This window comes from Tachypleus tridentatus, chromosome 6, assembly GCF_004210375.1.
Source record: "Tachypleus tridentatus isolate NWPU-2018 chromosome 6, ASM421037v1, whole genome shotgun sequence".
NCBI lineage: Eukaryota > Metazoa > Arthropoda > Merostomata > Xiphosura > Limulidae > Tachypleus > Tachypleus tridentatus.
In genome coordinates, this window is record NC_134830.1 from 90,780,891 (window position 1) to 90,808,777 (window position 27,887).

General features: G+C 34.4%; 1 protein-coding gene across 3 annotated transcripts in view; it reads left to right on the forward strand.

Annotated features, from left to right (window-relative positions):
* The first annotated feature begins 11,358 nt into the window (after nucleotides 1-11,358).
* LOC143253025 (ankyrin repeat and BTB/POZ domain-containing protein 2-like) overlaps nucleotides 11,359-27,887 on the forward strand; it is a 112,262-nt gene continuing 95,733 nt past the window's right edge. For 2 of the 3 annotated variants that reach the window (XM_076506103.1, XM_076506102.1), the window contains exons 1-2: nucleotides 11,359-11,510; nucleotides 14,777-14,935. The gene's annotated coding sequence lies outside the window, so the exon portion shown is untranslated. The remainder of the gene's footprint in view (nucleotides 11,511-14,776; nucleotides 14,936-27,887) is intronic. The other variant, XM_076506104.1, reaches the window with a different exon arrangement.

Here is a 27,887-nt window from a genome sequence, read left to right on the forward strand (position 1 = left end):
GGTTTCAATTCCTAAATCAGGTTGTAATATTTTGTATCAAAATTTCACAAAATTCGAATGGAAGGAGGATATACTATGTAAATTATTGACATCTAAACTGATAAAGGTAGTAAATATCCAGGATAAAAACGTAAATTCGTAACTTACTGATTATATAAAACATAAAAAAAAACACACACACACACACACACAAAAAATATACATATATAACATTTAAAAGGCTGTCAGATTTTTATACGGGCCGGTTTTAAGTAGGTGTCTGTTATTTCATGGGGATACTTTTCAACAGTAAACGAACAGCATACTTCTCATGTTTTAAAATATATTAAAACAAGTCAAATATATATACAGTACAAATATTTGTTACACTGTTGATTATAAAAGTTGTATCTAGAGTTTTAAATAACTTTTTCTTTAAGATCCACACAGACTGGTTCAAATAATTTAGAATACAATTTACAAGATAAATTCTTCTGTATTATGTTACTACAGTACAATGTGTTAGAATTCCACTTTGAAAATCGCCACTAAACAATCCTTATTGTTGAACTCACAATCACGCTATATAGATTTAGCTATCGAAATACATTTACGATACCTATTTATACCCCAAATTGTTATAGAACCTTCCACGCACTACAATATGTTACAATCAATAAGAATAACTCCGAATGTTCTAGTAACATCACTTAATATAACAATCACCAACTTATAGCTGTTGAACTACCCAACGAATATTTCTTACGTTTGCGTAAATAAATCTGTGATAAACTCGCTTCTAAAATTAAATTTTATACACTTGCTATATAAACTATCTAAATCGTAACATTTGCATTAATATAAAACAATCGTGTATATCTAACAATAGCCCCCTCTTGAAGCAAAATACAATATACTTCATACAATAAACAATATTTTCAGTTCATAAAATCTACTTGTAAAGCATGTACCAATATTTCCAGTCTTTTTGATGGCTTCAAAGTAAAATTGATGCTTCTGGAGATATAACACACACACCTTATTATTGCACTGTCGAGTTTGCACCAATGGATGTATGCAAGAAGATGACGGTCCATCTGGATAATTAACTTCTTTCTATAGAAGTAATTTTGGAATTTCTGGAAGACAAATTTGATAGTCAGACTTGTTTAACTTGTCATAGAGTAGTTGTTTTCACTACATAACAGCTTTTTGTTTGTTTGTATTTTTTTTAATTTCACGCAAAGCTACACGAAGGCTATCTGCGCTAGTTGTCCCTAATTTAGCAATGTAAGACTGGAGAGAAGGCAGCTAGTTCTCTTGAGCTACTCTTTTACCAACGAATAGTGGGATTGACCGTCACATTATAACGCCCCCACGGCTGAAAGGACAAACATGTTTGGTGCGACGGGGATTCGAATCCGCGATTCTCAGATTACGAGTCGAACGCCTTAACCCAACTGGGCATGCCGGGCCGAACAGCTTTTTACTGACTTGTATTATGGGTATCACTGTCTACATGTTCTCGTAGAACTATTGTTTCAATTCCAACCTCTGAGGTGTCAGCATGAACTACGAATAATTTGTTGAAGTCCAGCATTTTCAAGATTGATAAGCTTTGTAACATGTTCTTCTAACTCTTCTTGTCCTGTCCACAGTTCTTTCAATATCTGTATTGGATCTCGTACTATTCTTTTGTACAGTAATTTGAGGGTGAAAATTCTAAACCTCATTGTGGATTTCTTAGTGAGTAAATAATATAGCTTGCGGGTACCTGTTCCAGTTCCATGGTCTCTCTAATACACCTTCAGTATACTCTTTAAGGCTATGTTGACTTTCTTAAAAAGTCCGTTACATCTGGGATTGTATGGGATGATAAAAAGATCCCTATTGTTGATGAGTCTGCCTCATTTGTAAGGTAAACTGATATTTCTGTCACACAAGACTTCTTTTGGAAATCCTATCATGCAGAACACTTCCAAGAGAGCTGCTACTCCATGTTTGGCAGTGCTACAGCTTCTAAATAACGTGTTCCATAGTTGACTACTGCCAGTACATACTGGTTGTCCTCATCATATATGGGTCTAGCGCTAGTGGTTCAGTTAAGTCTGCACTGCTATGCTGAATGGCTCTTTTGTGGCTACCTTCCCTCTAGGTTCTATCCTTTGGCAGATGTCACATGACCTGCAGAATCTGATCATATCTCTGATGACTCTTAGCCATTTGAAGTTACTGTTGATTCTATTTCCCATTGGTGTTCTCCGAAAATCGATTCGTGAGCCAGTTTCATAGCTTGTGTCTGGTATTCTGATGGTACAATGATCTGTTAATTTCTCCAGTAGAGCTGCCTTGATAGATTCAGTAAAGTGCATCCTTTTGGTCTTCTTTTATGTAAATATATTTTCCCTTTGTCTCGTGCTCAACTTTCTTTTAAGAACTGTCCCAAACTTTATGCAGTGAAGAGCCTTTCTTTTGTGCTTTCTTTAGTTCTTGTGAACCTAAATTTGGGACCTCTTGAGACTTGCACGAGCTTGATGTATTGCTTAGTTTTCTCTTTTAGAGCTCTTAGTGACTGCAGATGCCTCAGCAATCTCCTTTCTGTTTGGTTCCTTCAAACTTCTACTGTCTGGTATATTGAAAATCACCGAGTTGAAGATAAATGCCTTTGTACACATGTATTCAAGATCACCCACCTAGTATGAAGTGTCCGCCTTTATTCTTGGTATGGAAATCTTTCTCACTCTTTCTTCAGTTAGTATACACAGATGTACCTTACCTGTTATCTGATAATAGACTGGTTCTCACTGCTGCATGTAATGCCTAATAGAACATCCATTTTCTTGTCCCCAGCATAGTATTCACCTGCCGACATATTTAGCTTGTTGGCACTTCTCAATGTTCGTCACATGCTACAATCACTAGTACTGTTGACACATTTGCTAACTTAATCTGACCATAATCATACACTGTTTACTCGTTGTGATAGCATTTCCTTCTTGTGGTGAATCTGGTGAGTTGTCTCTATTATGTTTCTTCTGGCAGTAGCATCCATGGTGATTAGTTACTATTTTATTGTTTCTTGCTAGTACCATCTTTATTGGTAGTTCCATATGTTTTATGTTGAGATTTCTGTTGCTACTTGTTGGTGAAATACTTGCACTTATTTGAACTATGTTCCATTTTATAACAGGCATAGCATTTCTTCTCCCTTTCGTCTGTCTACTTCTTGCCATTTTTTATGGCATTTCTGGTTTCGACTTTGACTGGTTATTCTTGGACTTGCCAGTTATATTCCCTCTATGGGCTTCCATATACTGTTCTGTGAGATTGGTTATCTCATCGACATCTTTTGGTACTCTCTATTTTAAGAACTGGGATATGTAAGTAGAGCATTTGATCATAAATTGTTCACTTATTAGTAGATCTGCCAGTTCTTCAAAACTATCTTCACACTTAGCCATGTCAGTCCACCTTGTGAAGTACAGCCACAAACAGAAAGACAATTTTTCCAGTATCATGTCTGACTTCTTTAAACTCCCCTTGAACACTTTCCTTGGTGGGTTCATAACATTTCAACAAGGTCACTTTTAACTTGTTATAGTCTATGATATCTACTAGCATCATGCCCACATACACTTGTAGGCCTTTTCCTGAGAAGAGGCTAAAAAAAACTGCCCAGTTACTTTTGTCCCTGTTCTGACTTGGGGCTAATCTTTCATAACTCTAGAAAAGCATCCGTATCGTCTTTCTGTTCATCAAACTTAGACAACTGACCCCGTTGTTAGGTTTGGTCTTCTATATTTCTATTAGATGGGCTTGGCAATATCAGTTTTTACTCTTATTCTCTCTGTTTCCAGTCTCTCCCCTTCTTTCTCGAACTGTACTCATATCATTTCGGTTTCCAGTTTCTCCTTTCTTTAACACTCTTCCTCTCCCTTCCATTAATGCTCTTCTCTCTCTCTCTCTAGGTCCTGTTGTTTAACAAAATCCCTCGTAGATTGCCATTTTTGAGTTCAAATCGTTCGCCCCTCTCTACACACTTATCAAAGTCAGTCGACATCATTATACAATGTGGTTATGACCTTTACAATTTTTTCGACACTAATACAACTTTGTCTATACAGGCCTTTTGCGACTGTTGTTTACATCTACTTATACCTTCATTTACCACTGTAGATTCTGGCTGGCTGGCCATTGTCAGGTTTTATGTATTGGCTGAATTCTTTATAATAGGTGTCTGTGACTTGTTGCCAATACTTTTGAACAATAAACAAAGAGTACACAATGCACTTGTTTTTAAACAAAAGTACACAGATACTTGTTATACTGTTAGTCATGACAACTGTATCTAAAACTTTAAATAATTTTCTCTTTTTCGTCAAAATCCACACAGGCTTTAGAATACAATTTTACAAGACGTAGTATTCTTTTTGCTCTGTTATTACAATACAGGCTATAATAATTTCCCTTTAAAATCACCACTGTAACTGTTGGTTACGAGAGTTGTGTCCAGAGCCTTAAATAGTCATATATTTGTTTTTATCAAAGTCAACATAAATTGGCTCAGTTACTTTAGAACACAATTGATAATACAGATTATTTCTCCTCTATTCTGTTATTACAATAGAATGTTATAATTAAACTTTAGAAATCACTACTATACGCTCTATTTAGATGAATTTATAATCATGTTGTTGTTTTGAATTAAGCACAAAGCTATACAATGGGCTATCTGTGCTCTGCCCACCACGGGTATCGAAACCCGATTTTTAGCATTGTAAGTCCGCAGACATACCGCTGAGCCACTTGGGAGCAAATTTATAATCATGCAACCTAGGTCTGTCTATCGAAGTAAATTTCCAACGTATATTTATACCTCCAACAGAAATCTAAAATGAACCACGCAATAATATATATTATGACGCAATGATACTCAAACAAAACAACAAAAAAAACACATAGAAGGTTTTAGCAACATGACGCAATAATGTAACAATCATCAATCAATAACTACTGAATTTTACAACCGATAATTCGTACAGTCACATAAACAAACCTACAATACACGTGTGAGATAGCAACTTCTATTTTTTATGATTATGGTTGGGTTTATCGTTGGTTTATTAGTTCCTTTGCTCATCTATGAATTTTTAGTTTCATTAAAATGCCAACTCACATTTTACATAATCATTTGCATTTTGAATAACTACGGGGTGGCCCGTAAGTCCCTACCCATCCATATATCTTATGTATCCAGTGTATCAATGTGTGCTTTCCCTCATTCTCGCTGCATAATATTATGCACAATACGCTTTTCAAGTGTAAATGGGCTTACATCGGCCATATTTCTCTGAAAAAAAGAAACAAATTTATAATACATGCGTAATTGAATATAACATAATAACACATGGATGGGTAGGGACTTACGGGCCACCCTGTATGCGTGTATGATGAAACTGACACCAGCTTTCCTAGCAGAGACATACATAGTTGTGTACATCTAGCAAAGATCGGACGTTATACTATTCTGAACATTACAGTTTGTTTGTTTGTTTGTTTTCTCGTGTCTTCAGTCAAGTTATGTTTAAGCGATATAACGCAACCTTTTGGCTGGAGACGATATAATAAAAATCAACAGCTTTTTTCTTGTAAAGCATCTTTCAAATATTATGTTTAAAAACGAGGTGGATAAAAGTATTAAAATGTTTGAAACAGATTGTAAAAATATATAATGTACTTATACAAGCGGCAATGGATAGTGCATGGATTCTCATTAGATAGCGCTAAATTTCACATTTTTTTTTCTTCTGTCTTACCCTAAATACAATATTAAAAATTAAATACGAGCATGGGATCAATCGAATATTCATACTAATATAAATATGAAAAAGAAAGCATAAAATGCTCATCGGTGAACATTAATATGTTTTTGTGTATTCTTAAAAATATTTTAAAAACTCATACTTTAAAACAAAACACAAGTACTTTGAAAATTTATAACTGTTAAAATAAAACTTAAAATATATAAAAGAAGGATTAAATATATAATGTTGTTTGTCTTAGTTGTTAAATATCATTTTAAAAAATGCTAATACCTTAAAAACTAAAAGTTATGATAATATAGTTTTCCCTCGTAGAAGCTTCGAAACCTTATGAAAATTGAATCAAGCCTGATCTACAGGTTAGTATAATGGAATATTGTTATAGTGTTTATCTCGCTACCTCAAAGAAAAAAACACAATATCTCTTTGGGGTTATATTTGCATTATATGAGTGACAATAAAATCTCACAATTTGATCAAATAAGGGCCTGGCATGGCCAAGTGTTCGATTACGTTCGACTCGTAATCCGAGGGTCGCGGGTTCGAATCCCAGTCGCACCAAACAGTGGGGGCGGTATAATGTTTCAGTCAATCCCACTATTCGTTGGTAAAAGAGTAGCCCAAAAGGTGGCGGTGGGTGGTAATGACTAGCTGCCTTCCCTCTAATCTTACTCTGCTAAATTAGGGACAGCTAACGCAGATAGTCCTCGAGTAGCTTTGCGCGAAATTCAAAACGCAAACTTGATCAAATAAGAGTGAGTGGTGGTTGCTAAACTGCCTTCTCTCGAGTCTTATCACTTCAAAATTAAAGCAAATTACCCTCGAGTACACTTGAATCAACAAATTCGTGCAAGAAGTAAGACTCACCATAACAATACTCGTTTTCCTAAATACAAAGGTGAAGGTGTGTGAGCGCATGCATATATATATATATGCTAAATTATATATATATTCTCAATATTATGAGACAAACAAAAATAGCGGGTCAGAACATCTAGTGAAATTACAAAAAGTAATATCAGTTATACTAGTGACAAAGCATGAGTTTATTCTCAAATTGAAATGAAAACACTAGTAGCACAGTCCTAATATAGTGGTTGCAATTTAATAACTGCCTTGCAAAGTTTTCTGACATAGATAACTTGTAAGATAATAATATAAAATGACCAACTATAAATAAACTTATTTCGATCATGACACAAAAGAAGGAAATATGATAATTTTACAGACCATGTGATATCTCAAGAATCTAATATTTCTGCATATCGTATATACTCTACATGACTTCAAGAAATTCAATTGCTATAAAACCAATAAGTAACAGTCTTAAACTGGTGGCTGACTCAGTGATAAAACTCCGGACTTTTGATGTTGTAAACCAAACACGTATTTCTCGCACCATAACTTATAAATGCATTATACGGGTGGCAATCAATTCCTCTGGTTAATAATCATTATGTATATACATGCTTAGAAAATTATAGAACACAAAATTCATTTACAGAAATAACAACAAACTGATTGCATGCTCCAAACAAGGTTACGTCGTTATCCATGTCATTCAAGTCATTTTTATATGGTTATTTGCTTAATACCAGCCGAAAATAACTGGAAAAGGAAATGCATAGATGGATGATGAATGATTGATAAATCTTGGACAAAAATTATTTTTTTATTTAAGAAACTTCTTACGCACAACATTTGTGAATACGCGAGTTCCAATGTATGTTTTCTGATATTCATGATTATCAATGAAAATCTTCAAGAGTTCTTGATTTCGAGTTATGCTGAAAACTATGAAAAATTGTCCATGAATACGCCAAGATTAGGTAAATGGGTGTCAAAACTAAATTGTGCCATAAGTTTAACTTCATAGTCCAAGGAAATCCATTTTTTGATATTGTAAAACGTTTTGTGGCATAACTCGATGATTTAACAAATATACCTTTTCAAATTACGGAAAAAGGTGAAATTTTGTACATATTAGTCCAGTGTGTTTTTCTTATAGCAAAGCCACATCGGGCTATCTGCTCAGCCCACCGAGGGGAATCGAACCCCTGATTTTAGTGTTGTAAATCCGGAGACATTCCGCTCTTCTAGCGGGGGACACATATTAGTCCAAATATATGTTTAATTTTTGATCAATCGTAGAATGTATGTATTGTGTGTGAAAAATCACATCAGGCTATTTGCTATGTCCACTGAGGGAAAATCGCATCCCTGATATTTTAGCTTTGTAAATCTACGGAGAAGTAGGGAAAAACGCCCGCTAAGCCATGCAAATTCAAATTGCTAAAATATTTCTGTTACGTCAAGCGTATTTCATATGTCTCGTTTCTAAGGCAGTCTGCTAACATCTTCTGTAAAGTAAATTAGTCAGTTTTAAGGAATGTAGTATATCAAATTGACTTGTCAGATCTTTATATCATCTCGGAGAGCATCAGTCAATGAGTGAACGTCTAAAGACCATTTAATTATTTTGAAAATATGATTGGACAAACCTTATTTCTCTCAGGTAAAAACAATGGTTATCAACGTTTTGAAACACACTGAAAAATAGATATATTTCACATTAACGATGTTTAAAATTAACGAATTGTGTTTATCATGGTAAAGTCTATATTTAGCTGATATTTCATATTATTGTTGTTTCTAATGCTCTAAGCATGAACTAAAAGCTAAAATACAATATTGATCTGATGTTTTCCATACTGTGTCAGTGGTCATTTTATTGACTTACAACGCTAAATCCGGGATTTAATATACTACATTCCTTAAAACGACTAATTTACTTTACAGAAGATGTTAGCAGACTGCTTTAGAAACGAGACATATGTAATACGCTTGACGTAACAGAAATATTTTCCTCAGTTAGAATATGCATTTTTGTAGAATTACATTTACAGATCTTAAAAAGTCTTTTCTTCAGTTTTAATTGTTTAGTTATATTCCTATAATCTCTCAGTATTGTTGAAATTGAGATTAAATATCCAAAATTGAGATTATATATCCAAAAATGTTACAAAAATACACAGGCTTTCATAGGGAGTCCTAACTTTTTCACATGACTGTAGCCTTCGAGTAGCTTTGCGTGAAATTAAAAAAAAACAAAAAACTACTAAATATCTGACAAAGGAAAATACACATTCTAAAAAGTCCCACAAGCTGTTTTTATTTATTACAAATTATTTTGGACGAGTCTCCGATTTAGTACATTACGTATGTTAATGTATTACTATTTCGAATAACTGGAAATATGAATTCAGAGGGTAATTAAATGTCGATTTGTATTAAATTTATGACACTTGTCAACAAGATTAATACACACAATTTTATCTCTTAGCACAAATATATATTAAAATAAAAAAAGACAACAAAAAACAATACAATTTATAATAATGATTACTAGTAGTCATTACAAATAATGGTTTATATACAAGAGGTTACAAACTTACAGACAATAATGAGTCTTATATCTAGTCTAGAAACTAATATTTTATCGACGAGCAAATTAATTCTGATTTGATATTGTCACACCTCGCTTAATCTAGCTAACTTGATTAACCTCACACAGCTGACTTTTACCGATGATGATATTTAATGTCCTCATAGAAATTCTAACGTCCGAAGTTATTCACTGAAGTTGGACGGTTTGCAATGTTAAAAACCTATAAACCTTCTTAGTCCAATTTTGCAACTATCAGATTAATAATCGTTAATCACAATTATAGCTTACTAGGCCTATAGCACACCGACTATAGATATCCAGTAATGATAATACTGTTTGTCTCTCGACGTGTCGGTCTTTATATACCTATCACGCGAGATCCTAGAACATTCAACAATGATCGAGCGTTGTTGTGAAATTAGTATTGTTGGTTCTTACACTCGTGAATTTCCTACAAATTTCGAGAACAGGCGGGACTTGCGCAGTACACAGCTAACAATACATCATAGGTAAAAAACAAACAAATTACACTAAAATAAATGTACAATAGTAAATTTGTTATACTGTGAATAAATCGTTAAAAAAAATAAAGCTGTAAATTATTGTTGACAGATTTTAATTATGCTGTTGGAATTTTTGGACAATATACACCAGAATATCCGAAGACTATGAGGCATTTTTGGAAATTTTCTGGTAGTTTTAGTTGTTGATTATTCGACTAGAAAAAAGGTAACAAACACTTTATACCACTACCTTTTTCGTATACCATGGAATGTACTATTAAAGGTTTTTCATAAGGCTCATTTCATTGCCACCTTTTAATGATAATAATCTGCTGAGTCCACCGAGGGGAATATTTAAAGAGGAGCAAGTATTATATATTTCTTGTTTGTACAGTAAGCAACGTTGTGTGATTAATAATCTATGATTCATGGTTGCGTTTACAAAGACTCCTAGTGGCACAACGTTATGTCTGCGGACTTACAAGGCTAAAAACCGGGTTTCGAAACCCAGGATGGGCAGAACACAGACAGCCCATTGTGTAGCTTTGTGCTTCATTCGAAACATCAACAACAACGTTTACAAAAGAAAGTTATTTTGTTTTTACTTTGTGCAAATATATATATTCACAAAATCATTGCGATAAAATTTATTTGAGGTAGTTTTCTTTTTGTTAGGCCCGGCATGGCCAAGCGTGTTGAAGCGTGCGACTCGTAATCCGAGGGTCGCGGGTTCGCATCCCCGTCGCGCCAAACATGCTCGCCATTTCAGCCGTGGGGGCGTTATAATGTTACGGTCAATCCCACTATTCGTTGGTAAAAGAGTAGCCCAAGAGTTGGCGGTGGGTGGTGATGACTAGCTGCCTTCCCTCTAGTCTTACACTGCTAAATTAGGGACGGCTAGCACAGATAGCACTCGATTAGCTTTGTGCGAAATTCAAAAACAAACAAACAAATTCTTTTTGTTAGATGACAAATACAGGCCTGTTTCAATGTATTTTAATTTAAGAAAATTATAAAATCACCACTACTTTTAATTTGAATCATTCTGAATATCCATAATTGTACAATGAAAACAAAACAAATGTCCAATTTATATGCAAAAACGGCTCGTTTGGGCTGAGAAAACACTTTACATAGAAGGTCGAAACGTTGTTCGCTCTTCTATGTAAAGTGTTTTCTCAGCCCAAACGAGCCGTTTTTGCATATAAATTTCTCAACAAGTGGGTTTCTCGTCATCACTGAAAACAAATGTCCAGTAGGCTAAGAATAGAACTGTTTCGTACTTTTCTTTCATCAGTTTATGTATACCAGAAAATTAACAAGAGAAACTGGAGGTTGGTAAACGAATGGGTTATGTTTATTGTATACCAAAATCTTTCAGCCTGAAATTTTAAACGTTCGATCGACACTCTATGCACTTGTCCCTTTAGGCATGTTTTGTAAAAGGCGGGACTACGTCTTCTTGACTGGCAAACAGACACGCCTATGGAAAGATTCGAATGCACCCTCAGGTATGGAAGAGTCTATTAAAACTATCTGGGGAGATTCGTAGGTTAAGCCTTGTTCTACTCAAGGTTATTGCTTCCCTCTTCCATGTGATCACGTGACGTAGGAAGCGTAACCTTGAACACAGACACTTTGGAGACCACTATTCATATCTCGGATAGCAACAGGTTTGATGTCATTCAATCGTCTGCCCTGTGGCGTTGAGCGATATTTCGTGGGATATGTGAATGTCAGAGGAAGTATCGAATAGAGGTGAGCGACTGATATTAAGATCTTTCCCGTTAAAATTCTTGGGGTTATTTGACAAGCCTTGTTTTGAGAAAGTAAATTTTATGCGGAAGATAATGATTTAAAATTTAGTTGTTTTTTTTTTTACGTATTTATATATTTTGAAATAATCGTATAAAATTTCATTCTAGTGCTCTGGTGATCTTCAAAGTTAAGTGTAATGGATCCTATATAGGCTTTATACTTATATTCTTTTTTAAATTAAAATTTAAAACATTCATAGAGTGTAAACACCTGAATTAAGGATACGAGGCCGCCAGTCAGTTTTAATGCACTATTTTCAAAATATATTAATAAAATAGTCCAACACTTTAACTCTAAGAACTGAAACGAGCTGTGTAAATATTAATATCGTCTTATTTCTTTTACATAATATTACTGTTTAATAAGGATACCAGATCATCTGATATCCTGCGTTCAACAAAACCTAAAGTTCTGTAGAATATGTTGCATACTTTTAGTTTTAACATTCGATTAAGTAATAATAATAATAAAAAAAAACTTCATCTACCAATAAACAAATACTCGCTGTATGAGTGAATTAAAAAACAAACTCCTTTTGTAATTCACACGTCTTTACCGGTCGTATGTAGCAAAATTTTTATTCATATTTAAGTTAAATTCTGTTAGTCTCCGTTCATGTGTGCCATCTGATAATACCAGCTATACCTAGTGAAAGGGGCCTGGCATGGCCAAGCGCGTAAGGCGTGCGACTCGTAATCTGAGGGTCGCGGGTTCGCGTCGCGCTAAACATGCTCGCCCTCCCAGCCGTGGGGGCGTATAATGTGACGGTCAATCCCGCTATTCGTTGGTAAAAGAGTAGCCCAAGAGTTGGCGGTGGGTGGTGATGACTAGCTGCCTTCCCTCTAGTCTTACACTGCTAAATTAGGGACGGCTAGCACAGATAGCCCTCGAGTAGCTTTGTGCGAAATTCCAAAACAAAAAACCTAGTGAAAGGTTGTGAATAAAATATTTTGATATTTTTATGTATAAGCGATAAAAGCTTATGTCAAAACGTATTTTTAATATTCTAATAACACTTTAGGTCACATAATACGTAATCATTTCAGTCTGTCAAGGTGAGCAACATGATGCAGCTGTTTGTTGCTTCAAACCTGTATGAAAAAGACTTGGTTTCTCGAAATAGAAGAGATCATAAAAGTCAAAATGCATTTATCTGAATAGAATAGTTCTGTTACTAACACTTTTAATGACGGGGATGAGAAATATTGTAAGTGTAGTGAGTGTCGGTATCATAAGCCTAAAATAAAGACACATTGTGGAATTTCCTAATCTAGAACCAAGTGCATAAAACTTATCATGAAAGTAAAAACATCGATTAAACTTAAATCGTTTTTGATTTAAGTTATTTTCAGTTATATCACCAACGTTTTTTTGTTTTCAATATAAATAACAAGCCCTTCAATCAACAAAGACTAAATTAAGAAATCAACAAATATCTTTCCAGTTTAGTTGTCTGTATATTTCATTTTATACGTTCAGTGCACAGAATATCAACAATATCAGGTTTATACGTAGGAACGTAAGAATTGCGAAAAAGCACTTGCTTTTCTATATATTTGGAAGTTGTTGGTCTAATTGCCTTTTACCGATAAATACTCTGTGAATACGCCACGAATTCATTTCATATATGATCTTAGTGTTGAATAGCTCACACTGACATTTGACTGTCTCAACTGAATTTTCTGCCTCTGTTTTGGGCACACTTGATTTCGCAAAATGTATTTATTTCATTTAACTATGAAATGTGATGTTAGTATACTATGAAGTAGTAGTACTTGCCCTGTCATTTATGCTTTATCCTAGGGCAATTTGTCAAAAAAAGTAAAATGTATTTTTTTTAGAAACAAGGACTCGTTGTATTTATTGCAGTTATGTTTTTATTTTATTTATGTTTACAAAATAACCATGCATTTACTAATTAATAAGGTACAATAAAGCAAGATATGCTATATAAAGAACAGTTTAAAATACGATGACGTTCCACTGACGTTATCCCAGTATCATCATCAGGATAAAGTCAGTGGAACGATAGCTTGAACATTACATTGGGTATTTAGTGCCTTATTTATTATAAATATATATTATGTGCTTATCGAATTTCACACATACATGCAGTAATCAACTTCAAATATTTCTCCATTCTACTTTGAACAAGCTTTCCAACCTTTTTGAAGGTATTTATAAACCACATAACAAGCTCTTAAAACTTAAATTAATATTTATCGATTTCAAAATTAATATTTACTATAAAAAAAACGTTAACTTACAGAAACAATTAATATACAGGGTCAATGGAAAAATGGCGTTAGACCTAATCAAGTACATTGTAAAACTGACACTATTAAACATGAAAAACTACACTGAAACTGTCACTTTCTCTACAGTATTTAAATTCAAATTGAATTAAATACTTAGGAAGACAGGTGTCAAATTTCTCAGTATATTGAACATTTGAAAGTGCAATTTCAATATAGTTTCTTTAATATTAGGTTGAGGAATAATTCGTGAGCGTTTTTAAATAATTTCATTCAAACATTACATGCAAGACTATACAATACTTCAATGCATGAACACATTACACCCAAAACATTTATTATGATACTTTATTTCATGTAATACCTAGGTATATAGCATGCATTGTTTTAAACGAAATTGCAAGAAATTAAATGCGAAAAGCAGATGGTGTCGAAAATGCTCGATTTTGTCCACTTGACATTCCATTTAATGAGCTGAAAATGAAAGCAAAAATTAAAGACATATGAAAATCAAACACACCATCTATTAGAGCAAAAAATTGTCTACCAAATAACATGAAATATTTTGCGAAAGCGTTTCATTTATGAATATATTTTTTTAACTTGAAAAAACGCTCACGAATTATTCCTCAACCCAATATTTAATAAAGTCAGTTTTAAAATGAATGTTGATTTTAAGTACAATTTTGTGTTTGCTAGTTTGTTTTCTAAACTTAATCTTTGAAAACAAAAACCTCTCACTTTGTGAAACATGATGATAATGTTTAGGGAGACGTTGATTTTCTAGCCTTCTCTGCAACATAAGCCTACATACCCAATAGAAACAAAAGTATCACAATATACTTATCCACAACATTTTTTCTTCTGCTTAGTTCAGATTAGAGCTGTGCTTGTTTTTCAACGATTTTTGAGAAATAAAATGTGGTTTTATTTATTATTATTTCATTATAGTAGATTTATCGAAACTGTGAGCCAACGATGGATATCAGTTTTCTAAACTTGTGCTGACAGGTCAGGCAGAAAAGAGAATACGAGTAGAGAGCCTAGGAAACAAGTCTGAATCTATAATAAATCAGGTGACGCGTCATGTGGGAAATACAAAGTTTTGAGGTAAGAGTTGGTAATATTTTAAATAACTTTTTGCGATACACAATTGCCTTAATGAATAAATATGCTAAGCATTATGAAGTTTCTTAACTTTAATATTGTATCACCTCTGGCATTCAGTCTTTAGACGTATTGCATGCTCAACGATATCTGTTCGTGAACTTTACTTTTCATGTTATGGCAATGGATTGCGATCTCTTTCGAAACGCTAAATAACTTTGTTTTTAGCTCACTTGTTTCACATTTCTGTTAGAAATTCAAACCGGACTTGTCAAGAGCGTGAAGTATGAATATTAAATTCGAAGTTGAATTTAGTTGAATATAAATAGGTCTTGAAATTTATATGGATACTAAAATATGAATAACTAACAAAGCCTGTGCTAATAACTGTTTTACTTTTAAGTAAAAACAAACAACAACAACAAAAAAAACATGTCGAAAACGGTAACAAAAGAACACACATTTAATACTTTTCAGTGATTTATTATATTACCTTGGTCAATTGGCAGAACAGCTGAAAGGTATCGCATTTTGATTCATAAGGCCTGTTGCATAAACCTCCTGGTATTGCTAACACGGATTGTACAAATTACTTTTAGTTCTTCTGCTTAGTCTTATGTTCTCAGATGACACGTTCAAAAAACTTAATTGTTATAACTTACAAATAGAAGTGAGCGTGACGAATGTTGTTTTTTTTTCTATTGTGTTATAATGAGCTTTGAAAAATATATGTGTAAAAACGGCTGGTATGGATTGAGAAAACTTTTATGTAGAGGAGCGAACAACGTTTTGACCTTCTCGGTCATCGTCAGGTTCATTAAGAAAGAAAGAGGCAACTGACCACATGTTTGAAGGGGGTTGTGTAATTGAGTGTAGGAATGTAGAGGGCGTGCTTAGATGTTTGGTTTATATTTATTAATATTGGTATAAAGGGGTTCCTTTGTATTGGTTTATTTTGGGCTTGATTTGTTATATAAGTAAGGCTTCTTTAATTTTGCCTTTGTTTCTTTATTTAGTATTTGAGTGTTTTCTATGGTTATGTTGTGTTTATTTGATTTGCAGTGTTCGAAAACGTGTGAAGGTGACATTTTGGGTTCTGTGAATCTGGTTTCAATTTTTTTTTACTTGTTTTTCCAATATAGAGGTCGTGACAGTTATCACATTGTATTTTATAAATAATGTTGGTGTTGTGTTAATGTAGTTTTTACATAGTATAGACTTTAGTTTTGTGCCTGGATATGGCGCTAGAATTATGAATGCTTAGATGCTTACACGTTGTGAAAAACGGAACCTTTATCTGTGTTTGTGCAAAAGGTTAAACAACAGTTATTTTATTGTTGAATTTCGTGCGAAGCTACTTGAGGGTTATCCACGATAGCTATCCGAAGTGATACGCTGAAGAGAATTGTTTGTTTGTTTTGAATTTCGCGCAAAGTTACTCGAGGGGTATCTGCGCTAACCGTCCCTAATTTTAGCAGTACAAAACTAGAAGGAAGGCAGCTACTCATCACCACCCACCGCCAACTCTTGGGCTACTCTCTTACCAACGAATAGTGGGATTGACCGTAACATTATAACTGAATATAACATTATAACGACTGAAAGGGAGAGCATGTTTGGGGCACGTGGGATTCAAACATCCCACTCGAATTACGAGTCGAACGCCTTAACACGCTGGGCCATGCCGGGCCTACCATTTGAAGAGAAAGCAGCTACTTAATTTCATATACTACTAACTTGTAGGTTTTAATCATATAGTGGGATTTGACCGTCACTCTTGCAACGCATTGATGGCTCAAAAATGCGCGTGATTTATTATTATTTTGTAGTAACGAGGCGCGAACTTCGAAAATTGACTGGTACAGTGTGTCAAGTTAAGTATCCGGCTGCGCTCGACACAGTATTATTTTAATGCAGTTTCTTTTCTCTTCTTTTTCTAAGAGCAGCATTTATTTGATCTCGCTGCAAGCCACGAAAGTGTTATTGTAGTGTGTAACTGCAAAATAAATTTTCGTTTGCAAAAGAGTGGATGGTGTAATATATAATGATACTTTTTAAATATTTTTAATATTTGTTCACAAAAGGGTCTTTACATTACATGACATAAATGCCTAAAAGCTTCCTGTAGTGGAAAACAAGTACAATATAAGTATTATCAGACTGTGTTAAGTTGGTCATTTCAGTGAATTAGTAAGTTAGTCAATTATTGTTTCAAATAGTGTTTTAGTTTAATGTTAGTTAGTTAGTTAATTAGACAGTGAAAGTTAGTGCATCTGTCAGAGTGATTGTTACTGACCGATTAACGAGGAAATTCTGCAAATTAATTTGTGAGTTAGAAGTACATCTGAATCGAAGTATCTTTTGCAACTTTTTAGTGAAGTTAGATGTACAACTTAACTAAGCCTCTAGCAATTATAAATTTAAGAAATAAAAACTAATTTCATTGTTATGCGTATTAGAAAAAGCACTATTTTTATCAAATAATCCAAAATATTCTGCCCAGTGATAGAACAATTTACAACTGTGGTGTCAGAAGCGGGATTATTTTGGTGGAAATAAAATAGAAATTTGATTAAATTTGGAATTCAAGATGATAGATAACCTAATCACGAAATTAGCGCGAAAATTTGTTGCAGATGTTGAAAAAGTGAAATGAAGATCAAGAAAAAGAGAAAGAAGACCAAGAAGGTATCTAGAGAAAAATAAAAAAAATAATAATAGTTAACAGACGAGATTGTAGAGATGAATTAAAGGACAGACTCAGTTTTAAGGAAGAATTTGGAAAAAATAAATAAATATGACTGTGGAAGACAAGAACAACAAGGTACTTTAGATGCCTAGATATATTATAACAATAAGGTTAAAGAAGTCCAGAAAGACATGAACAAAGTACAAAGGCTGTAATGACAAAATTAAAGAAGTACTGAAATAAATCCAAATTAATTGGTAAAATCAAAGACCAAACCAGTCGCACCTCGTTTTGCATCTGTCTAAGAATTTCAATGCAAAAGACCAAATATAAAATAAGAGAAACTACTTTATCTACACCTTTTATTCTTATGAATGTGTTGTCTGTGAACGATGGACCTTTTTGGACTACTCCAGCTATGTCACTAACAAACCTGTGCAATATTTGGAAATGTTTTCCTAATTATTTTACCCGTGTGCTCAATGTGTATTATTGGATTTGTTAGCGTGTGATAAATTCATAAATGCTTTAACAGACCAGGATATAACAATTAGATTGAAACAAAGTATATCGTTTTAAAGCTTAAATCCTGCATTAAAGCTGCAGATAAACAACCAAAGAGACCATTAAGAAGTTAGGGAATCTTTAGATCAAGCAGTAGTGAAATATCTCATTTTGATGGTGGTATAGAAGAACTGAAATAATTAGTTAGATAAGTAGTAACACAGAATGGTGGAATAAATATGAAAATATAATAGGACTTCTTGAAAGGACATATTACTAGGAATTGCAGACAGAAGTCTATAGGAAATAACATCTGTAAAGGACATCAGTAAAAGAGAACTGTTATAAATATGGAAACTGGTCATTAAATCCAAGACTGTAAGGCAGTGGTTTCCAACCTTTTTTATGCCCTGCACCCCTAAAAACATTTAATATGTTCTCCTACCCCTCACAGTAAATATTTATTTAAGAATAAAGGTGAAGGTGGCCAAAACAAATTTTATCTCGCACCCCTTGGAACTCTATCTCGTACCCCTTGGGGGTGTGAGCACCCCTGGTTGGGAACCACTGCTGTAAGGAATCAAAAACTGTCAATAAACTAAGGATACATTAACCTAAAGATGTGTTCCAAAGGCCTAGCAGAGCAAAGGTCCAACAAAGAACTAACCAGACATCAGAAAACAGGATTTATGGGGCAAAGATCAGCTGAAATTTTTCCATTTGATCTAAACGAGATAAATTCGTTATTAAAAGAGGAAAATGAGAATATGGGTTGTGCTAGAGTTTTTTTTGACTCATTATGATAAGGAAAAGTGTGGAATTAGTTCCAGTGATGAAAAAAATTTGACTGGAGTTTACTATAACTGTTTTTTTTATACAAATTACTTAAAATTAAATAAGATTGGTTGGGCATATAATTGTGAGCGTGAGCTCAACAAACTGAAGGAAAAATTAACCAGTAATTCTTTATTAGCATGCCCAGCTCTTGAATATCACTCATTTTAGATCCAGATATTAATGATTTTGCAGTAGGAATAGTGCTATCACAAGTATCTCATGGAAAAGAACAAGTGATTGCTTGCTATAGCAAAACAACACTGTAGGGAATGGTTATTGTACCACACAGAAAGCTAAAATGTGTTCTTCATGTCTTAAGTAATTATGTTATTACCTGTAGGAAAAACATTTTATATTCTTAACAGATTATACGTCATTGAAGTAGGTGATGAATTTTTGCAACTGAAAAGCTAGTAATTAATATGACTCCAGATATTTGTGGAACACAACCTTAACATTATGTATCATGCTGGATGGAACTGTTGAAATGCTGATACACTATCCTTGAAACCACTTGTTGTTAGTGAATTCTGAACACTGTGAGAAAAAGGAAACACGAGATAGTAAGAACTACTGAGTTAAAGTACAAGAGAGTAGAGTCCAGTATAGTACATTTAGCAGGGATGATCAAGAACTAACATGTTAAACAGTCAACTCAAAGATCCTCATGAAAAAGATACAATGGTGGAACCAGTTATTGAGTAAATTGGAAATGGTGCAGAGAAATTCCACTGACAAACAGTTGCTCGATACAGTCAGTAGGATTCAATGTATTTCTAGAGGGGTCATTATTTTGGAAATGGGAAGATACCAGTGAGCATAATCAACAACTGCAGTTGGTACTTCTACAGTCACTTTATCCTTAGGCATTCTGTCATTTCCACAATCTTCCAACAGATGCACACTTAGGTGTTAACAAGACTGAAGAAACTAAGAGAACTTTATTGAGGTGGTTGCTCTAAAGGGATCTGTGGAGGATTGGTGTAAATTGTGTGAACTATATCTGTGAGCAAAAACATCCATGAAAGAACCAAATAGGCAGCTAAATAAGTATTCTGTTGGAGCCCCACTTGAGAAATTTGTTATTAATGTGCTTGGTCCTCTGCCAGATAGTAAATGTGGGAATAACTACATGTTGGTAGTGTTGTACTCTTTCACCAAATGATCAGAGGCATTTGATGTTCCTAACTTCAAAGCAGAACTTGTAGCAGGGAAACACATCAGTGAATTTGCTACCAGGCTTAGAAAGCTTATGGAGATTCACTCGGATCGGGGATGAAACTCGCAATTACTTTATGTTGTGAGAATCTTTTAGATCCTTGGAATTGGAAAGTCCAGAACAGGAATGCATCCTTCATCCTCAGAGTATGACTCAATTAAATGTTTATGTGGATGAGTATCAGAAAATGTGAACTATTGAATGGGTAGTATAAAAAGCTACATTAAAACACCATCATCATTGATGTTTGGGATAGAATTCAGTTCCATTGGACTTCATGTAGTCACATTTTGCAGTCCTGTGCAGAATGTGCAGAAAACCTATGAAATACCATCCATGTTATTTGTGACTTTACAGTCCTCATCGTGAGAAAGGCTGAATTCCAAAGTTAAGTAGGCCTTGTGCTGAAAATAATCATTGATGTGGATTATAGATTCCAGAAGGACAGGTAGCCCAAACCAAAAGGAGATATATCAGAGAGAGAATTTCCAGGAGAAAGTCAACGTGTTGAAGAGTCCAAAGTTTCTCTCAAGACCTCTTTTAGAGGAGTAACCTATGGAAAAACTCTCACCTCACTGGCAGTAAAGACAAAAGGTTATCCTATCTCTATATCATGGACTTTGGAAGAGAACGTGACCAAAATAGACTTGGTGATTAGACAGTTTAGTTTAAAAACATATCAGATTTTGTATAAAAATGTAAATAATAACTTTTTGTAACTATGGAATTTTAAGTTTAGTGTATTATTTAATTGTATATTAGTATTATTAAAAGGAATTCACAGTATAGAAAGGGGCAGTGTCAAAATATATATTTTTAATTATTTTAAATTGCATGTTTGTTCAATAGCTTGAGTTTACATCACATGGTGTAATTTGCATAGAAGCTTATTGTAATAAGTAGAAAACGAATTTAATGTAAATGTTGCAAGATTAAGTAAGTTCATTGAGTTGATAAGGTAATTAGTAAAGTATTAATTCAATGGTTGATTCAGTTTAGTATCAGTTAGTTAGAGTTGGTGTGTGCGTTATTCAGTTACAAAGTTAGTTTGATTGTTATCGACTGATTAATGAGGAAATTCTACAGTTATGTTGATTGTTGTATTAGGCGTATACTAATATCAAAGTTTGTGTTGTAACGTTGTTTGTGAAGTTAGGCCTACAAGTGAACGTTATCTTTATTAAACGTAAATTTAAGGACTAAACTAAGTCGTTATCGTTACTCATACTGGACCTGGCATTATTTTTTACCAAATATTCCAAAAGAATCTACCCAACGATAGGACACGTTAGAATAATACTACTGAATAATAACTCTGATACTAATGCTGCTGACTGTCGTAACAAAGTCTGACACTTGAATTACTTATAGTGAAGTGAATCTCCTGATTGAGTTAAAATGAACTTTTTGTTATTCACCCTTCATTATGTGTGGTTTTGGTACTTGCTTTAATAAAATCAGTTTTCGTTGCACTTCGTATGCAGCATTCATAATTTAGGCAACTTATTTTTGAAATTACTTCACTTTATTGAATTTCCAGCAATAATTACAAATGAATTGAGTTTCTAATATTGGATAATTTATACTGAATATTCCCTAAAAATATTATTTAGTTTTCTTTTTGAAATGCCTTTATTCGTATAACTTTCGGTCATGATAGCGATCCAAATAAATGTCAGGATAAAGATTTTATTTCAGATCAAAAATCATTTCTATAAATCAGTAGGAGTAAGTGTAAAACTCAACCAATTTATAAATAAAAGTAAACCTGACGTTTCTGCCAGTTTTAGGATTTTCAAGGCTACATGTTCGTTGAGTGTAGCCTTTGCTGTATTTCTTCTGTTTTAGTATTTTTTCCTTCAACACTTAAAAGCACGTAAAAGGTACATTCGAGTGTTATCTTGTAACTTGGCAACACGGATATATAAGCGGAAATTACAAAAAAATTCCAATTCAAATACATGAATTTCGTCATATATTATTGTCTTTTATTTTTCCGTGAAATGTGTGTGTGTATGTGTTTTTCTTATAGCAAAGCCACATCGGGCTATCTGCTGAGCCCACCGAGGGGAATCGAACCCCTGGTTTTAGCGTTGTAAGTCCGTCGACTTAGCGCTGTACTAGCGAGGGGCTTGCGTGAAATGCAAATCTTGCTGAATAAATGATATTACTTAAAAAAGGGAATAGTAAAAGATAAATAAATAAATAAAAATCTTGAAAATGTTTGTGCATTCTGCTCGGGGTCTCAAATCACAAACAAGGCCGGATAATTTCTTGGAACCCCTTGAAACAAAAGTAAATTTGACTGACGTCACACTTTGGCTCCAATGCAGACATTCTCAGGGCTCAACACTCGCGTGTAAGTTTGGCCGTTACTCAGCGTCAAAAAATGCCTGCTTGCCTTTCTTTGAATGCTAAACAAGTTTACTGGGTTTTCGCGATTGCTAAGTTAAAATATCTTATCACAGTAAAGGCGTGATGGGAAAACATGAAAAGAAATTTATGGTTACAATTGGAAATCCCTGTAGAGTTCTACAATAGAAAAAAATCACAATAATTTTTATTTTGAAATTTGTTTATAGATTTAGGATGCCGCAATGTTAAGAATAATTTGCATTCGTTTAGTTAAGTATATGAAATATCTCGAACAAGTTTGTGAGAATTTAGTTTTAATATTTTAACGTTTCTTGAGCAGAAGGCTTGGAAGTCATTGTTTTAACTTCAGATTTTTCATATTGCAATTAGCGTAAGAATTAGAAATAAATATTTCAATAAAAATGTATGAAATATAAAGTATTACGAAAAAATATATCTGACTTTTTATATAAATCGTTTTTGTAAATGTTTTTTGTGCCTAATCAGTTCTCACTCCTAGGGAAATGTCATTCCTCCTTAAGCTGATGCTATCTGTAAACACGATTTTCACATATTTATCTTAGTTATGTCCCAGTGATATGTTTGGACTTGGACCGTTAGAAGCCAGGTTTCGATACATGTGACGGGCAGAGCACATGTAGCTCTTTGTGTAACTTTGTGCTTAATAACAAACAATGTCTTAATTAACATTATTATTTTCGTAATGCTATTAAAGTGAAAACGTGGATAAGTATTTCTAAGGCATGAGAACCTTGTTGGCCTATTAGACTTGAGAGGGGAAAGATGCCAGAGAATGTGTATCATAATGTGTAATGGGATTAACATTAGAATTGTTATGTATATATTTTATTTGACGATATATAAAGTAGTAGAATGTTAAACATTTGAAGTTGCTTTTTCTTGCAAGCTATGGAAAAAATCTGGAAAGAGAGAAGGGAATGGTATTATCGCTATTAGATTTATCTTGGTTAATTTTTGCTTTCATTTCCAGTTATTCTACTAAAAGATTAGCATTTACAAAAGTATATATGTGTAAGCATGCGCGATTTTGACAATATGTCAGGAAGGCGACAGAGGAAATCAAAACCGGATCACTGAAAAGAACTACATAATTCTTTGTATCGATAGCCATTGAATAACATTTTTCACCCTTCAGGGTATGTCAGCGCGGATTTCTGTATACTAACTAAACATCAAGTATAAACCAGCTACCTGGAAATAGGTAGTTTGCGTACGTGCGTACTGTGTGTTGCCTGAAGACTGCATTTGTAATCTGAGAAAAGGTGAATAGACGGTTAACATGAATATATTTACACCTACTCAAGAATTAGCCTTATTGTCACTGATTATCGAGAGTGTGTGTGTTGTTGTTTTTTTCTGTTTAATTCCGTACTTATCGGCAGCAAAGATTATAGTAGCATGAATAAACGTTTCTATACAGAAATCTTTAATTTATGATTTCAAGACAGGAAACCGTTCTATAACAAAAAAGCGAATGATTGTGAAAGAAATCAGTGGGAAAACTCGTTTGGTTGGTACTGTTTCTTTGAAAGAGGTTTTTCTGACTGGTGAGAAGAAGCAAAACTATGTCGGTATGCTGTATATTCACAGAATATTTCGCAACCGAGATGAAGATTAATTTTCAGTTATTCTAGTGGTTTTGGTGTAAAATCAATTATTTCACGCGCTAAGTTGTGTTTATTCTAACTTAGTTTTTTGCATTTCGATACTTTTCCGAAAATAGTAAATAACCAACATTTATCTCTGATTTTCATATTCTGAAACAATTTAACTGTGTGGGTTGCTTGGCTTGCAGTTGAAAAGTTATTTCATTAAATGACTTCTTCCAAAGTAAAGGGTACGTTAAAAACAAGGACTTACAGTTCAGTACGGAACCCAGTATATTCTTCACATGAATAGCTTTTGGCTTTCTGTTTAAAACAAAATTTCGTCTCAACAACCTGGAGAGGATAACTGTAAATCTGTTTAACATTTAGTCTTAAATTTAGTGTGAAATTGTGTATCTGAATAAAAAGTAGACTGATAATAAAAAGCTGTATCAATACAACATAGTCCAGTCTTCTAAACCTGCGTAGCTGCAACTTTGCATCTGTATAGGATGAGAATAACAGCCCAACAGGTGGATATTTATTTTTTGCGTAATGTGTCTCTCAACATTTTATTAAATGTTAGTTGAGGATTTTTACAGATACAACTTGCTGTATAGATTATATAAATAAAGTCGTATTGAAAGTGCACATTGTGAAATACCTCGTATTTATCGTCTTAACTAAAAGTAGACAGGTACTTAAGATATTACGTACGTACTTGATGTATAAATAAAATTACCAATATAAATATCACGCACTATTAAGCCCACAGTGTGCAAAGATTCGCGTTTGTGTTACTTGTCCTTAATTGTGTGAAACTTAAAAAAAAAAGAATATGTAAAAACATCATATACACTGCTGGGCAAAATCTTAAGGCCAATGAACATAAAAAATGTGCATTTTGCGTTGTTAGACTCAACCACGTATTTGAGTAGAGCTTCGAAAGATGAAAATAAAAAAAGGGAAAATAAAATTAAAAACCATTTTTAGCATTTAATAGGGAAAATGTGAACACTATGAAATTAGTCTAAATACTAGCTGGTCAAAAGTTTAAGACCATACCAAAAAGAAGTCCTAAACATGGTAGGAAATGCCCAACAAAAGGTCTCGGTAGTGAGTTGCACGGCCGTCATTGGAAATAACTGCAAACATTCGCTTTGGCATGGTCGATATAATGTTATTCAAGGTGGTGAGGATGGCTTTACGAAGATCATGCACTGTTTGGAATTGACGTCCATCCACCCCCAAACATTGTCAATGGGGTTAAATTCGGGCGAACACGCTGGATGGTTCAAAAGAATCACGTTATTCGCCATGAAAAAGTCCTGCGGGCGTTGTGGATCGTAGCGTTGTCCTGCTGAAAGATCCAGTCATTTCCACACAAGTCAGTATCTTCAGTCAATAAGGACGCTTTCGCCAACATGCCAATGTAGCCAGTTGCTGTTTGACGCCCCTGTATAACCTGAAGCTCCATTGTTCCATGGAAGGAGAAAGCACCCCTGATCATGATGGAACCTCCTCCACTGTGTCATGTAGAAAATGTCTCCGATGGGATATTTTTATCGTGCCCGTAACGTTGAAAGCCATCTGGACCATCCAGGTTAGATTTTTTTTCATCAGAGAACAAAACCTTTCACTTTTCTACGTCCCATGTTTGGTGCTTCTCAGCAAAGTTTAACCGAGCTGTTTCGTGGTGTGGAAGAAGGCGTGGCCTTTGAAGACGTTTAGGGTTTTTAAAGCCTTTCTCTCGTAGATGCCGTCTTATTGTTCTTGAGCTGCATTCTGCGTCCGTAAGGGCTTTAATCTGGTTCGACGATCGGCTGGTATCTTGCTGGACAACCCCTCGAATCCTCCTGCTCAACGCCGGCGAAATTTTCTTGGGTCGACCACTTGAAATTCTCGTTCCGTATCCCTCAGGGTCTTTTAAGAAATTTGCAACGGTAGTTTTACTACACTCAATCTCACCAGCGATGGTACGTCGAGAGAGACCTTTTTGCAGCTCCACAATTCTGCTACGTTCAAATTCTATCAACTCTTTAGCCTTTGCAATGTTTTTACCCAATGTAACACAGGAGATGTCAGTAGGAGATGTTGACAACGCTAATGCTTGAACACAAATGACTAAATTTCGTTACGTGTTTACCGATTAACACTTTGTTTCAGTATGGTTTTAAATTTTTGACCAGCTAGTATTTAGGCCAATTTCACAGTGTTCACATTTTCTCTATTAAATGCTAAAAAAGTTTTTTATTTTCCCTTTTCTTATTCTCATCTTTCGAAGCTCTACTCAAATAAGTGGTTGAGTCTAACAACGCAAAATGCATATTTTTTCTTTATGTTAATTGGTCTTAAAATTTTGGGCAGCGGTGTATATCAGAGTCACTATTTTAGAATTGTGGAGAAATGCGATGAGGTTATTTCTTATTGTTTAGTACACCTGTTACTCATTTTCCTGAATTTGACACCAGATGTAGGGTTTAGACGATACCTGTCATATTCTTAAGTGAATTTATATATACTATAATCTGAATTTTTAACTACTTGTGCGAAAATTGCATTTTACGTATAGTACTGTGCGAGTGTTAAGACAAATTTTAGGACTCTAAGAGGATGCGCGTGCTGATTGGCTGCCTCTGGGGAGAAAGGTAATGCCATCAAAGATACGACGCTATTTTTCCCATTTGTACAACCAGAGGGCGTCACAGTGTCTCGACAGGAGCGCGTTGGTAGGACGCCATGACGGATGACTATGTAATAGTACCACAAAGAAGAGAAAGTGTTTCTTAGCAGCCGTGACTTATACAATACATGTCTCATGAAGTCTATATTTAATCACTAATTGATTGATTAAATCATCGGGCCTGGCATGGCCCAGCGCATATGGCGTGCGACTCGTAATCCGAGGGTTCGCGCCCGCGTCGCGCCAAACATGCTCGCCCTCCCAGTCGTGGGGGCGTTATAATGTGACGATCAATCCCACTATTTGTTGGTAAAAGAGTAACCCAAGAGTTGACGGTGGGTGGTGATGACTAGCTGCCTTCCCTCTAGTCTTACACTGCAAAATTAGGGACGGCTAGCACAGATAGCCCTCGAGTAGCTTTGTGCGAAACAAACAAACAAACAAATTAAATCATCATAAAAAAGGACACTTAATAATATTACAATTATAATTAATTCGTCCCTTTTAAGTCGATACAGTAATTCAAACTTATTGGTTAATGATTTTCAGCACTAATTCGTTGTTACACTTACCTTTAATTCATCCCAAAAGGGACAATAAGTATGTTCTTCACCTGAGTGGCACGCCAATAGAGGGCGATACATGTGTGTCGATAGGGGGGAAGGGAAGGTCATCCTCTAGACATGTAGCGCTATTTGGTGGCACAAATGTGAACTATGAACACTTCATCTTTGAAATCACGTCCCTCTTCCCTTCCTCCTACAACTCTCTGTTACGTGTTTGTTACAGCAGTTTGAACCTTACAATAAAAAGAAAATCTTGGGCAAAATATCAAAATTTTATTAATCTTTATATTTAGTACAGCAGAAACTCAGTGGTAGTGATTGAGTTTAGTAAACAATTAATATTTTGGTGTCCCCCTTTTTGCCTTAATAACTGTAGAAGTCTGTTAGTCATTACTGCAACATATCAACGTGCCCTTTGGGATTTTACTCCAAATGTTTCTAATACATTCCCATGAAATTGATTTGGAAGTAACT